Source organism: Chinchilla lanigera, unplaced genomic scaffold (genome assembly GCF_000276665.1).
Source record: "Chinchilla lanigera isolate Chin_1 unplaced genomic scaffold, ChiLan1.0 scaffold00038, whole genome shotgun sequence".
In the NCBI taxonomy this organism is placed as follows: Eukaryota; Metazoa; Chordata; class Mammalia; order Rodentia; family Chinchillidae; genus Chinchilla; species Chinchilla lanigera.
The window spans coordinates 17,988,538-18,003,257 of NW_004955439.1; the positions used below are offsets into that span (position 1 = coordinate 17,988,538).

Genomic DNA, 14,720 nt, shown 5'->3' on the forward strand with positions numbered 1-14,720 from the left:
ATTGGGGTGGGGGGAGGCTGATGTATGTGTGAATTAGCAATAAATCCAGACAGCAAGCTAAGGAACAAAGACAAAGGTTACAAACTGAGAGCCAGTAGTAAAGTGGAACTTAACCATGTCAAAAATTTCAGCTTTTATTCAAATAAACTTGACAATTTTCATTCTTTTTTCTAAGCTGTCTAATTTATCAGCTTAACATTGTTCATATTTATTTCCTTAAGAGCCATACAGGCTCTGTAAAGCTGATGTCCTCTATTTTATTACAGATACTGGTAATTAGTATCTCTTACCCTTTTCTTTTGATTCAGACTAATTAGATCTGTATTTTACTGATCTTTTCAAATAACATTTCTTAGTTTCATAATTGTCCACTACTTACCCATTTAATATTTCAATAATTTCAATTCTTAAATTTATTATTTCCTTAAGTTATCCTGAATTTAGTTTGCTGAGGCTTGTTTAGCTTTTAAATAGGGTAAAATTAGGTAACTGGTTCATGTTTTTTCTAATATAAACATTTATAAGTTCCCTCTAAACAAGCTTCATCTCACTCATTTTGCTGTATTGTATTTTTATTATTCAGTTGTTCAAAATATTTGGTAATTTTCCTTGTACTATCTCTTGACCAATATGTTAAAGAGACCTATGTTGTTTATTTTCCCAAGAAATACTTGGTTATTTAATTCTCTTGGGGTCAAAGTGATGCTCTTCATAACTGTAATCTTTTTACGTTATGACCTAGTGTATGTCTACTCTTTAATGTACCACACGTATTTTTTAAAAATGTGAATTGTTCACTTGTTAGGTATAACGTTTTACGAAAACCAATAAGGTCAAGGTAGCTGATAATGAAGTTCAGATCCTCTAAGTCATTTTTCAGTGGTGAACAATTTCTGTTAATTCCTGTTAAAAGTATGTTAAAAATCTTATTCTGATTGTGGAATTGTCTATTTGTGCTCTTTTTTTTTGGTTTTTCTCCGGTACCGGGAACCGAACTCACGACCTTGCGCTTGCCAGGCAGGCGCTTTGCCGCTGAGCTAAATCCCCAGCCCCTATTTGTGCTCTTTTTGGGTAAATTTTTGCCTTTATGCATTAAGTCCCTTTATACTGAGTATACATGATTGTCCTATCTTCCTGATGAATTATTACAAAACATTCCTTTACCTGAAATTTTTCCTCTTGCAATCTATTTTATCTGATATTAGTACTATTCCAGCCTTCTGTGTTTTGTCTTCTTGAAGTATCATTTTCCATGTATTTATTTGCAAACCTTCTGTGTCCACTAATATTATGGATAGACTATTCCAAGATTTGCTTTTAAAAAAATTCATCCCGACAATCTCTGCTTTAATCGCAGTATTCATTTAATTGATAATTACTGATATTTTTACATGGTGGAGGGGTCATTAAGCTTCCTTTCCACACTAACCTGTGCACAGGCCAATATACATTTTTCCTCTCTTCCAATAATCCATTTTAGGGTTTTTTCCTCCCTTCTTTGTAGTACTGAGAATTGAGTTTTAGTTTTTAAAGTATCCTTGGTAACCTGGAAGTGATGGCACACATCTATAATCCTAATACTCTGGGAGGCTGACAGAGAAGAATCAGAAGTTTGAGACTAGCGTGGACAACTTAGCAAGACCTCGTATCAAACTGAAAGAAAACTACTTAAAGATCCTTGGGATATAATTCAGTGCAATTCAATCTTGAGTACTACCAAAACGCAAAACAAAACATAATACAAAACCCACGAAGTTATCTTGGTGACTTTATCTCTAATGTCTTTGCACTCTTTTCCAGTTTTCTACAATGGGAAATTTTAGTGGTTGTTCTCAATGTTATGATATAAATTTTTAATTTTTCAACGTCTTCTTGCAGTCAATAATGTACAATTTCACATAATATGCAAGCTCTATAACCAGGTAGAACAGTATCTACATAAAGAGATTAAAAACTCCATAAGACAACATTATCTCATTAAATAGTCAAATGTTATGAAGAACTTACATTAAACGGGAGTGGAGAGAGTATTCTGTTTACCCAGGTATTTTACCATTACTGGTGTTCAACTTTTCTTTCTAAATCAACATTCCACTTACTCTCATATCTCTATTTAAATTATTTTTAACATTCATTTATTTTTATTAGTACGTCTTTGCAGTAAACAATGATTACATTCAACTGTCATGTCTCTTAAGCTTGTTTTAAAAAGTCTTGTAATCTGCCAGGCAATTAGTTCTCTTTTCTTTATTTCACTGTCATTTTAAACATATTCTCCGTTGTTAAAGAAATAAGGGCTGGCATTTTTTTTTTTTTTATGTTTAGGTTTTAAAAGGCATTTTGCTACTGTCTGGACTCTTCTTTTTGTTTAAAAAAAAATCAGTCATTAATAATTTCCTTATGTCTTTTATCTTGTTGCTTTCAAAATTTCATGTTCAGCAATTTTGATGCATCCCAGATGTACACAGCACTCTGTCATTATTTCTTCAATATTTGGGGGTGGGGGGTGGAATTCCTTATTTGTTCTCTCTTCCTTTTGTTGAACTCCAAATATATGTACGTTAGGCCATATGACATACTATTCATGGTTTTCAAAACTTCTCTTGCTTTTGTTTTCTACAGTGGGAAATTTTTATTACTTTATCTTAAACATTTACATTCAGTTCTTCACAGTTAAGTAGATCCAGTGAATTTACTTCAGATATGCCATTTCTGTTTTAAAATTTCTCTTTTCATTCCTTTTATTATATTTCTCTGCTAGGATAATATATGTCTTCCAATCTTACCTTATTTTGTAAGAATTATTAAAATGGTTGCTTTAGGAAATGTATCCCCTTAGTCCCGAAAGTGCAGACTTACCAGATGATTATCTGTCAAGGATGTGATTTATTTTCAGGGTCCACTTTTTAACAACATGCTAAATCTGAATACTCAGTTTTAATTTGAGGATTTTTGTTTGTTTTGCTTGCTTTGGGCTGTTTTCACATGTGGTAGGCAATTATCTTGGTACAAGTGAGAACTGTTTGGTTCTTGGGTTTCTGGTTTCACTGTCACATCTTTAGCCAGGATGCTTTAAACCCATTCTCCCCATGTTTAATCCAGCAGTCTACAGAATCAGACCTCTCACTTTTCTTTCTCCTTTTCCCTTTCTGCAAAGGTAGGGATTTTCCCAAATCTATCCCATGCCGGAGGCTAAACATCAGGCAAGTATGTATTCATCATCCTACCCTTCCTCTTCCAAGGACTAACTCCATTCAGATTTTGCTTAAATTCACTCTGTAGTTCCTTATTATAGAAGAGTCAGTCTGGCAGAAATTGACTTGTTCATTGCAAGAAACAGAAGCCCTCAAATTCTTACTCTGACAACTCAAAGCTCTTTCTTTCATAGGAATCCCTAATAGTCCAGTATAAAAAACCATCACAGATGGCTTAGCACTATATCTAGTTATGTTACAGGCAGCTGAGTTAGATAAAAGTATTATAGGCAGTCAGACAGGGCCAGGCCCTCGAGGGAGCCAATATCAAAGACAAGGTAAGATACCTGAGGACCAGATCTCAAGACAAACGACTAGACAAACACACCCTCTTACCCGCAAGGGATGGACATCAGGGATCACTAAGAGTCCCTGACCTAACCCCTTACAGGAAAAGCCCCTGCTCTGTATTCATGCCCACTTGCTATGTGACTTGCTTCCCCATTTGATCCCAATTTAATCAATTCTACCTAAACAATTCTTATTGGCCGCCATTTTCCCTCACCTTGGACCCACCTCACTTCATAGATTTGCTCTATAAAAGTTCCTACAAAAAAAAAAAAGAGTGGGGGTAACCCACTTGGGCCCCTCTTCTCTCCCTCTGTTGGACAGAAGCTTTCTTTCCCTCAATAAATATATTCTGCTCTTAACCACCGTGGTTCCTAAAATTCATTCTTCAGTTTCAGAGAACATGAACTCATCCCAGGTATCATTCAGGTTGGGAGTTTTTATTTTCCTGTATCAATTACAACACTATCTCTCCTTCCTTCTACCACAAGGAACATTTCCTAGATGGCAGGCATAGCTTTTTGTCTCTATTCACAGGTGACATAGCTCATTCAAAAATACAGATTATTCCTTTGGGACTAGCTTTAATACCCTTTTTATCCATTCTGAGTTAACATCCTGGTCATCTTGCCCTAAAATCATCCCAGATGTGGTTTTCTAGTTTAGTCTTTGCTTATACCAATGTTTCTGGTTCACAGGGTGTAAAAATACACACATATTAACCAATATTGTTACTGGCAGATAGGGATGGGAAGGATGAAGGCAGGTAGGTAGATAATGTAATGTTGAAACACAGTACTAAAAGAACTAATTATGTATGAAAATAGCAAATTAATTCAGCAGTATATATAAAATAATTCCAGTGACTAGATCAAACAGGATGCTAAGGGTCACAGTAATTTAGAATTCCTGAGCATATGTCAGGCACCCCAAGATAATGTTACAGAGGTCACTGAAAGTGAAATTACTCTGATAAAACTGTAACTGACTACAGAATAGTATGTAAATACTTGAATAAAGATGTGGATGAAACAGCTACTTTGTCTGAAAATATTACCTAAAATTTACAAAATGGTTTGAAAAATCTAAATAAGATCCATAAAATCAAATAGGCTCTTGGAGACATTCCAAGATCACAAATCATGTGATCAGGCAGGGCATCAGTCCTTATTTGTACAATGGAATTCCCTGTAGCTATAGCTGTCCTGTACAAAGCACAGAGATTTTAACCATAAAACTCCCATACACTCAGATTTCACTGTTTGGCTCCTCTGATAAACTTGAAAAACTACTTACCCAGTCTGATTACTTAAATACAGATAACCAAAAATTGCTATTTTTTGTTAGCTACTATAAGATAATAAAACAGGAAATATAAAATGACATGTTTATGAAATTTATCAATATAAGAATCAACTGGTTGAAATGACATCTGCCCGAGTGACAAGTGAGGTAACCTGTTAAATGGTTAATGGAAGTAAAGTTATTAAGAGATAAAATTGTTTCCTCAAAAACTGGAAAATACAGTTCTCGTAAGGTTAAGAACAATAACCAGTGTTTTTAAAATGAAGTTTAACAATATTAAGTTCTTGGTTTCCAGGACGAAGAATTTTATAAAGGAGGAGAAATAAGTGAAATTTCTCCTGTATAAATCTCTTGTATAAAAATTTTAAAATAGCTATTATAACAACATAAATTTCAAATTTATCCCTAAGCACAGTAAATAAAATCACTAATTTTCACTTAGAGTGAACTACAATGGAGCTCCTTTTCCAAACACAGAAACTTTAGGGATGGTAAAAGTTCCTAAGAAATCATAGTGTATGGTCCAACCACGAAACTTTCACCTTAACTTTGGATCCAGGATAAACCTGCCCTTTCTTCTCCAGATTAAATGATTCAGAAGCACTTACTGAATCAACATTAATGATATTTTAAAATCAGGCCTAAACTTGCAAATCTATAAACGCATAAAAGATTTATGGTAAACAGTATTTTTTTTTTTTTTTGTATCCTCAAAGGATTTACAAAAAACAAAGCTGCCAACAAACAGCTGGAAAAAATAAAGTTAATTTTCTTCACCTTATGTCTTCCCAATAGACAACCAAACACATTATAGCTGTTTAATATAGGTTTTAATTGAGTACTGTGGCTGGTGGGAAGAAAAGTGTGGAGCCACTACTTTCCCTATCAAATAAAGCAGGTAATTAACAGCCTTTCTGGCACAATCCCTTATCACCAAACTACACAATGGATGCTAACTTCTCTCAAAGCCAATGCTCTGCTACAACAGAGCTGAGCTGGTGTTTCAGGGTCACATTCACTTCTTTATTACACAAGCATAAATTTACTGCTCAGACACCTATAATTAAACACAAGAAGACTATAATGCTAATATTCAGCCTAGCTTGTATGTAAGGGGTTCCCCCTCCTCTCTGGAAAGATGATTGCCTTTCATTTTAAAGTTTCAAGTAGCTACAGTTCACTTAGTTTTGATTACACAGCAATTAGATATGCAAATGTATGGGGGGGATAGTTTTTCAAACATCAGATTGTGAGCAATCAGGCCCATTCTCTTTTCTTGTATATATAAGTAGCTCATTAAACAACTATTGTCCAAAAAACTTCTCAGCCTAAATGCCTTTAAAAAAAAAAATGTTAAAACATTGAAAACACATCTGTGAGCTCAATCTGTCTCGGTGACTCAGTAAGCATGTATGTTTATGGGACTACTGGGGAGCAAAAGGGACTCAAAGGAAACAATCTCCCTTAATTCACACATGCTATCCTCCATGGTCTAAATGCTTTACGACCTGATGCAAATCTAAATTAAAATTAAAAATTTAATTTTTACATTTAAATTTAAATTTCTCTGAATATATGTAACTTAAAAGTCTTCTACTGAATGGCACCTATTATTAACAAACATTACTCAGTATGACTAAATATTCCAACGCCTTGATCAAAAAAGTATTTTCATCTTACCTTATGGGTTCATATTACATAAAGCTATAGTAAATGACACATTTTAGAGAGAAGGAAAACCTACATTTCATGAAAATCAGAGATTGTGTGTGTGTGTGTGTGTGTGTGTGTGTAAACATTAATATGGTCACCAGTGTTCTTTGCAAAACGAGCTTACACAGTCTATTTGGCAGTTAGCTTTACCTTTATGTTTCAAATTTTCACTTTGCTTTTATCTCAACTCCTAGTCAATTAACTTATAAAGTGCTTGCCTGCTTCCATTTATGTTTTGACACTGGGGATCTAACCCAGGGCCTCACACGTTCTAGTACTGGCCTTTTCTTTCTGTATTTTGCAATTTAAGTCATTCAGTTGTTTACATCTATGTAAAATTTTAAATGTTTATCTGGCACTGACACTTTAACTTCAGACAATAAATAGCTGACTAAAATTCCGTGCTAAGAACTTTTTTTTTAAAAAAGCAGTCACTGTTTATGTCCACATTTCACTGAAGAAATCAGACATTTAAGCCGGGCATGGTGGTGCACGTCTGTAATCCCCGCACTCAGGAGGCTGAGACAGGAGGATTGTTTTGAGCTCGAGACCAGCCTGGACTACAAAGTGAGCTCAAGGCCAGCCTGAACTGAATAGCAAGACCCTGTCTCACAAAAAAACAAACAAATAAACAAACAAACAAACAAAAAAAGAAATCAGACATGTAACTTACTGTTCTTGAAGAGCACAACTTGGGTAAGGAACAAAAGCAAACAATATAATCAACAGAATTTTTATTACACTGTATATTAAAGAGCACACGCTTTGGAAATCCAGGAAAAGAAGATCAGCAAAGGCTGCAGAGGTCTCACAGTACTGAAGTAAAATGTATGACAAAACTTAGTCCAGGTGACAAACTCCTGTCCAGTAATTCCAACAACCTGCTAATGGATCAAGTTCCTTCATATCTCATCCATAATTGTTTCAAGAGAATTCTTCTTAAAAATAAATGCCAGATTGCATAACATTACTCTTCTGCATCAAACCCTCAACTGACTTCCTAGTGGTGACCCAATAAAATGCAAACTCCTGGTCCTGCCTACTGAAGGATTTGGACAGTTTCTCAAAATCCTTCTGCCTTCCAGTTTTATTCTACACTGATTTTGCTGTCTTAAGACACTTCAATTTCATGCTCAGTTGAATGTCTCTGCACCTGTTCTAACTTCACCCAAATGCATTCAACCTTCAGATCTCCCCACGTTGACCCTTGGTTCCAATTTAGACCTCACTTCCGCACAAGTTTGTTTTGTTTTTTCCCCACCCAAGTTAAAACATTCTAGCCAACCACAGTTGTATTACCTAATATTTTTTCCTGGCACTTATCCATACCTGAAACTATCACATTTATTTACTTGTTCATCTTTTTTTTAAACTAGGTTATGCTCCATGAGAGCAAAAAACTCTCATTTTTGAGTCTGACCCAGAGTAGGGAATCAAAAAAATACTACATCACTTCATAAAATTTGAAAGGTAGAAGAATATTGTAGGTGGAAGAAAGTATGTGTAATGAAAAAGGAAGGCCTGATTCTTTACAAGGTGAGAAGACAGTGAACACCACAAAAGGTACTGGAAAGGTACTGGAAAAGTATCAGAATTGGGCTTATCTGTCACTCAAAGCAAACCTGCATGTAGACTGTAGGTAACACAAGGGAAACAAACATATACTGAGCATGGTAGTACCACTACCACTTTATAGACACTGGGTACTGGTCTTCCTTGACAGCCTGATGAAGTACTGTCTTTTCCATCAAATCATTCATTCCATCAAAGAAGAGTTCCTCAAAAGCCATGAGTTGGTCGGTCTTTGTGTTTTTATTAACAATGTAACACACTTGTATCTAAATTATATCTCACTTATCACTAGTCTATCTACTCTAAATTGACCCAAAATAAGTCACACATGAAATAAATGTGGGTAACAGCTAAGAGCACAATCATCACAATTACAGGATTATCTTTCCTACTATTTGATATAGTAAATGTAAAGAGCTTTTCAGTCAGGGAAACAAGGAAAAAAAAAACAGAGGAAAGGGAAGAAAAGACCTAAAGAACAAAACAAACGCCCTTAGGATCTGGTTTATAGTCGAACAGTAGATCAACATAAAAACTAGTCAAACATCCAGGTCTTAGGTCTCTTTAATCATAAAAAGTTATTTTCCTAAAACAATAAATCTAAAGAAAAGCAAAGGCTAGGGTATTACTTCAAATTAAGGAGAGGAAGGAGCTATAGACAGAAAGAAGTAAAGGAGTGTGGGAAAAAATAAAGAGTAATAAGAAATGCAAACATGGAAGACAAAGTAAAAAGCACAAAATATGGTAAAATGCTATATGAACTCAAGAATGAGGTGAAAAGTATGTGGTAGTTCTTTGTTTCATTTTTGTAAATCTTCAAAATACCAAGTTAAAATCAGAAATTATACACCCCTAACTTTTATTTCTTTAAATTTTCTATTTAATTTTGCATTGCACAAACCAGTACTATACAATAAAATCTATTTTAACAAGAATGCTCTTCATCTCTGGTGTATGATAGGCTGAACCAGGACTCCAATGTAACTATGCAACTAAGCAATTGATTTTTTTCCTACTATGTAGTTTCCATTTTAATAGCGATACAATGGCTCATGGCTACTGGCTATGGTCTGGATGTGTCCCCCCAAATTCAGATGTTCAAAACTTCATCAGCAATGCAGCAGTTCTAGTAGGTGGGGTCTTGATGAATTAATGCCCTTATAACATCCATAAATCAATTAATGCCCTCATAAAACGGCTTAATGGGTTCCTTTTTCACACCATCCTTGTTCCTCTCCTCCACAGGATGCTGGTATCTTGATCTTGGGACATCCAACCTCCAGAACTATGAGAAGTTCGGTTCATTTTAAATTATCTAATTGCAGGCATTTTATTATAGCAGCACAAAGACAGCAGAGGTCTAGCATTTCACCTGTACTATAACGCACAGATTAAAAATAGTTTAACATGCACTCAGAACTCTTTTTGATAACACACCTTTGGGTGCAGGTTAAAAAAAGCAGTTTATAATTAAACAAACCAAGGGCTTAAGGTTTAATGAGTTGAGGTAAAGGAATTTCAGGATGGCAAGTCACTGAGATTCCTGTAAGGTATCCTCTAACATGACATGAAAGATCTTTCTAATGCATTTACACATACCCTCAACCTCTATCCTGACTATAACAGGATGCTCCACTCTAGAGCTTTATCAGCATTTTGATTAGGATAGCCATCAATGCATATTTACTGACATAGTGCTGAGTATGTATTAAAAAAATAGTCATTTAAAAACCCTTCCACCTGTTAGTTCTACACATATACAATGCCCTAAACATGAGTAAATTCATTATTTTTGTTGATAATTATAACCTGCCAAAAAAAAATTTTTTTTAAGTTCCAAAGCAACGTATTGTAAGATGCTTCTAAACAGCTATAAATTCCTGCTTAAATTTTACAGTACACGAAAATCTCTGAACAAATGGTTGACACAGCCCTAATACAAAAATCTTAGGCTATTTCTCATCAATCCCTAAAAAGAAAAGTGCCATGTACATAATGCATAAGCTAAACTCAGTAAGTTAAAATATTTTCATTGGATAAATTACCTATACAGTTTAAATAATCAAATTTAAAATGTGAAGAAAATTAGGTAATAGGAATAGCTCATTAACTGCTTGGTATTCAATTAGAAGAAATTGTATTTTTTATTTCCTTGTACAAAGTGATACAACCTACACACTGCCTAAACACACACACACACACAATATAAGTAATAACAAAAAAATAAACTTAAATAGAAATTGCACAGATTATTTTAGGGAATAAGAACAAACTGCAAGATCACTGCAGCAGCAGAGCCAAAAGCAACCACAGTGCCAGTTCAAGAGTGGAGAAGCAACAGTGCAAACACTAAAATAGAGAATACTGAGCTGCACAACTATGCAAATTTGTTAAATAATTGAGAGTGTGAAAGTCCGATATGCTGCTAAATAATTGAGAGTATGATGAAGTGCAATATTTTTTACCATGTGTACTGGAAGTAACAAAACACTGAAGAATACAAATGAAATTCTGAACTAATGGGCACAAGGATCTCCTCACTTATTTTTTCCATAATTTAGTTTCTCTAAGTATAGAATCATACAAAATTTAGTTTTCCTAACAATAAAATTCTGAAACAGATCTATATAAGACAGTTTTAATTTTTATATCAAAAACTTCATAAAATTCACAATATTATTATGCAACAAATCCCATGACTACTACTATGAAAGTAGATTTAACAATGATGCTAATGTGTAAAAGCACACTGTATGAACACCAAAACAATGCTCAAATCTCAGGGTGACCACGTCACATATCATCCAAAGCACGATGCACTGAAGGTGAATGAAGGTCATAATCAATAATTCCACTCAAACGATGAATATACCTGAAGTTGTCCTGGCTACATCCAAGTTTAAATTAATAAAACCCTTCCACCAAAGAACTATACTGAAAAAGAAAAATTTGTCATGTTATCAAAGTATGATATACTATCATTTAGAAATACAAGTACAAATTATATCTGTATTTATTTTCCCCCAGATCATTAGGTGATAAATACAGGAAATATATTTATAACTAAATATAAAACAGAACTAACCCGACAAATTCTTATCTACACAGTAAGAATCAATTCCTCCCAATACTAAATCACATACCCCTACAAAAAAATTTTTTTAACTCTGAACAGTTAAAAAGTGTTACTAAATTAAGATTTTTTTAAAATGTGAATTTTTTACACATTTAAAATGTGTACTACACAATCAAAAAAGTATTTTATTTCTTTTTTTTTGGTACTGGGAATCGAACTCAGGACCTTGTGCTTGCCAGGCATGGGCTTATGCCATTGAGCTGTATCTTCAGCCCTCAAAAAAGAATTTTATGACACTTTAATAATAAACAGTGTATCTGGCATGGTGGTGCATGCCTGTAATCCCAGCACTCGGGAGGCTGAGGCAGGAGGACCATTGTTAGTTTGAGACCAGTTTGGGCTGCAAAGCGAGCTCAAGTCCAGCCTGAATTGCATAGTGAGACCCTGTCTCAAAAAGACCAAAAAAAAAAAAAGTGTAAGAATACAGAATTAAGAGTGGAATTTCTCATCCTATCCTGTAGAGTAAAATAATTCTGAAGAGATTTAACTGAATAGAGCTGGCATCATAGCACATCCTTATAATCCCAGTACAATTCAGGAGATTGGGAGGATCGTGAGTTCAAGGCCAGCCTGGGCCATTTAGGTAGATGCTATCTTTAAAGAAAAGAAAAAAAGGTCTAACTGAATAAATTAAGCTATAATGACTACAAGATGGCAAATGTCTATAAAGTAACAGGGAAGGTACATACCTTCAAATATTAACAATCTACAAACATAACGAAAGTTTTCAATTAATAATTTCTTTATTCAAAATTGAAGGACACACTACCCTTCCCTTCCACACACACTTATTGAACACCAACAATATGGCAAGTCTGAACAGTTCTACTGCTGTGGGCAGAGCAATGAGCAAGACACAACAGTGTTCTCAGCAAATCAGCCCCCAGGTGCTAACAAACACTAATTACGTAGAACATGACATGGTACTGACAGATGAGATAAAAATGCAGGAGAAAGGCTGAGGAGTAGGGGAGGGGCATCAGTGTTGCTATTTCTTGGGCCAAATGGTAATACAAAGAAGTTTCTCTGAACAGTGAACTTAAAGAGGAATCTGAATCAAAGTGAAGACTAAAGTTACACAATTGTCAGAGGAAGGGTATTCCAGGCACAGGACATAGACAGAAGTCCTCCAGTGACTCCATCTGTATGCTGTTCAAGGAATCAAAATGTAGAAGAGTTCAAAAAGAGGCAATGAAGAGAAGATAGGTAAGACAGCCAGCCACAAAATCACAATGTTGTTTGTTAGTTATAGTAAAGAGCTATTACTAAACACTTCAAAACTATTACTGAAGAGCTTCAAATACATTTGAAGGAGTATTTTTAAAATTCAGTCTGGTTGCTGAGGGAGACAGAAAGAACAGTAACAGAAGAAAGGAAGACTTCTGTGGAAAAGCACAAATAGGAAACTAAGACACACAGGCTAGCCTGGGGTGACTAAACAACTCACTCACCAGTCAGAGAAAGTTCTTAATCTCCCTATGTCTTGATTTCCCATTTATAAAATTACAGTTCATGACAGTAGCTATGGCACAGGGTATTTGAGGATTAAATGCCTTAACACACATAGAATGATGATAAGCAGTGTCTAAATCTCAGTGTGATATAGCCTTTAATAAGAACATCTAAACATTACTGCTGCAATCAGTGGCATGAACTGAGTAAACATATAAAATAAGCAAACAAGATCAGGAGAAAAATCAAGTCAGGAGACATAAATTTTAAGATCAACAAGGGAATAAGAGAAGAGATCTTAGCCTATAAGAAATTACTAGAAGTACGGCTGGGGATTTAGCTCAGCGGCAAAAGTGCCTTCCTGGCAAGCGTAAGGTCGTGAGTTCGGTTCCCGGTACCTGAGAAAAACCAAAAAAAAAAAAAAAAAAAAACCAAAGAAATTACTAGAAGTAGCTTTACTATAATTAGATGGTAACAAATCTAAACGGAATGAAAAAAATTGACTTGGGCAGGAGTCATTAACCAACCCTAAAAGCATTAGGTAAAAGACTGCTGCGGAAAATTAAAACACAAAGTTTCCAAAGTATTTCTCCATGAAACAGTTATAAATTTAGAAGGGAAAAAACTACCTTTATTTTACAATGAAAACATATGGCCGACACCATTTTAACCAACTAATCTAAATTTACATCACCAAAAATGAAGTAAACTGTTATCAATTGCTAAATGTGATACACCTAGGAAAGCACACATTACTTTTTAAAACCCTCTTAACAAAAGTTCATGGCCTGGGGGCTGGGGATTTAGCTCGGCGGCAAAGCGCCTGCCTGGCAAGTGCAAGGTCGTGAGTTCTGTTCCCGGTACCGGAGAAAAACCAAAAAAAAAAAAAAAAAAAATTGCTTTAAAAGTTTATGGCCTGACTCCAGCCATAAGAAAACAGCAAGACACACCCAAAATCATGAAAGACAATGAAAGGCTAAGGAACTCTTCCAAATAAGAGACTAAAGGTACGCTCTAGATTGAATTCTGGTCTAGAAAAAAAAGTTCTGAATGAAGGAATAATTGGAAAAACTGGAACTTAGAATATGTATCAAATTTATATTGTAACTGTAAGGTACTTTGATTATATGATTATATGTCCTTGTTAGTAGGAAATGCACTCCAAGATAGGGATGAAGGATCACAGCCATCAGAAACTTATTTTCAAAAAGCTCAGTAAACAAAAAATAAATGTATGTATGCATATACCCACATACACAACACAGACATCTAAGGTCAAGTCTCGCTGTTTACAAAAAATGATCAGAATAATGAATTAACAACCACTAAACCACTGGTCTTACATAAAATAGAAGATTAGACTCCCATGAACCTGTGGTTACATTTTCATGAACCAACTGGTTGGTACCTAACTCCGTTTTATCTGTTTCTGTTTAAAACACCTTTATATACTGTTGATTCATTAACAGTGGACAAACAGTAGACTGCAACTAATGCCTGCACTAAGCATGTCTAACGAAAGTATTTTCTCTGTAATGTACAGTATAGCCCCTTTGCTTAGCAACAGTCAACAAGCACCTCAGCACGATACTCATGGGCCATTTTACACAGCAGAATCACCAACAAAGAGCACAAAAATGCAAAATGCAAGTCACTAAATAGACCATAAAAAGAATACTTGTTTTTAGTCTGAAAGCTGAAGCAAAAAAGGCAGTATCTCATCTTATTCTATCTCAGCTGGGAACAAGAGCATTTGGGTGACTCACATGTTTTTGCCTTTCTGCACATGTCCATGAAAAACTGTAAGTGTCACAAGTAGTACTTGGATATAGATAGTATATCTATAGCATAGACAGTATATCTATAGGTAGATATATATCTAGATACTGGAATTAATAGTAAGTTTTATCAGGTACGTGGAACTACAACACAAAATCTACAAATAATAAGGGTCAGCCAGGTATGCACACACAAAAAAATCTGTTACAGCAACTCTAGAT

General features: G+C 34.9%; 1 protein-coding gene across 1 annotated transcript in view; it reads right to left on the bottom strand.

Moving 5' to 3' along the window:
* Nucleotides 1-14,720, bottom strand: part of Qki (QKI, KH domain containing, RNA binding) — a 154,523-nt gene that overhangs the window by 63,333 nt on the left and 76,470 nt on the right. The gene's annotated exons all lie outside the window — the stretch shown is intronic.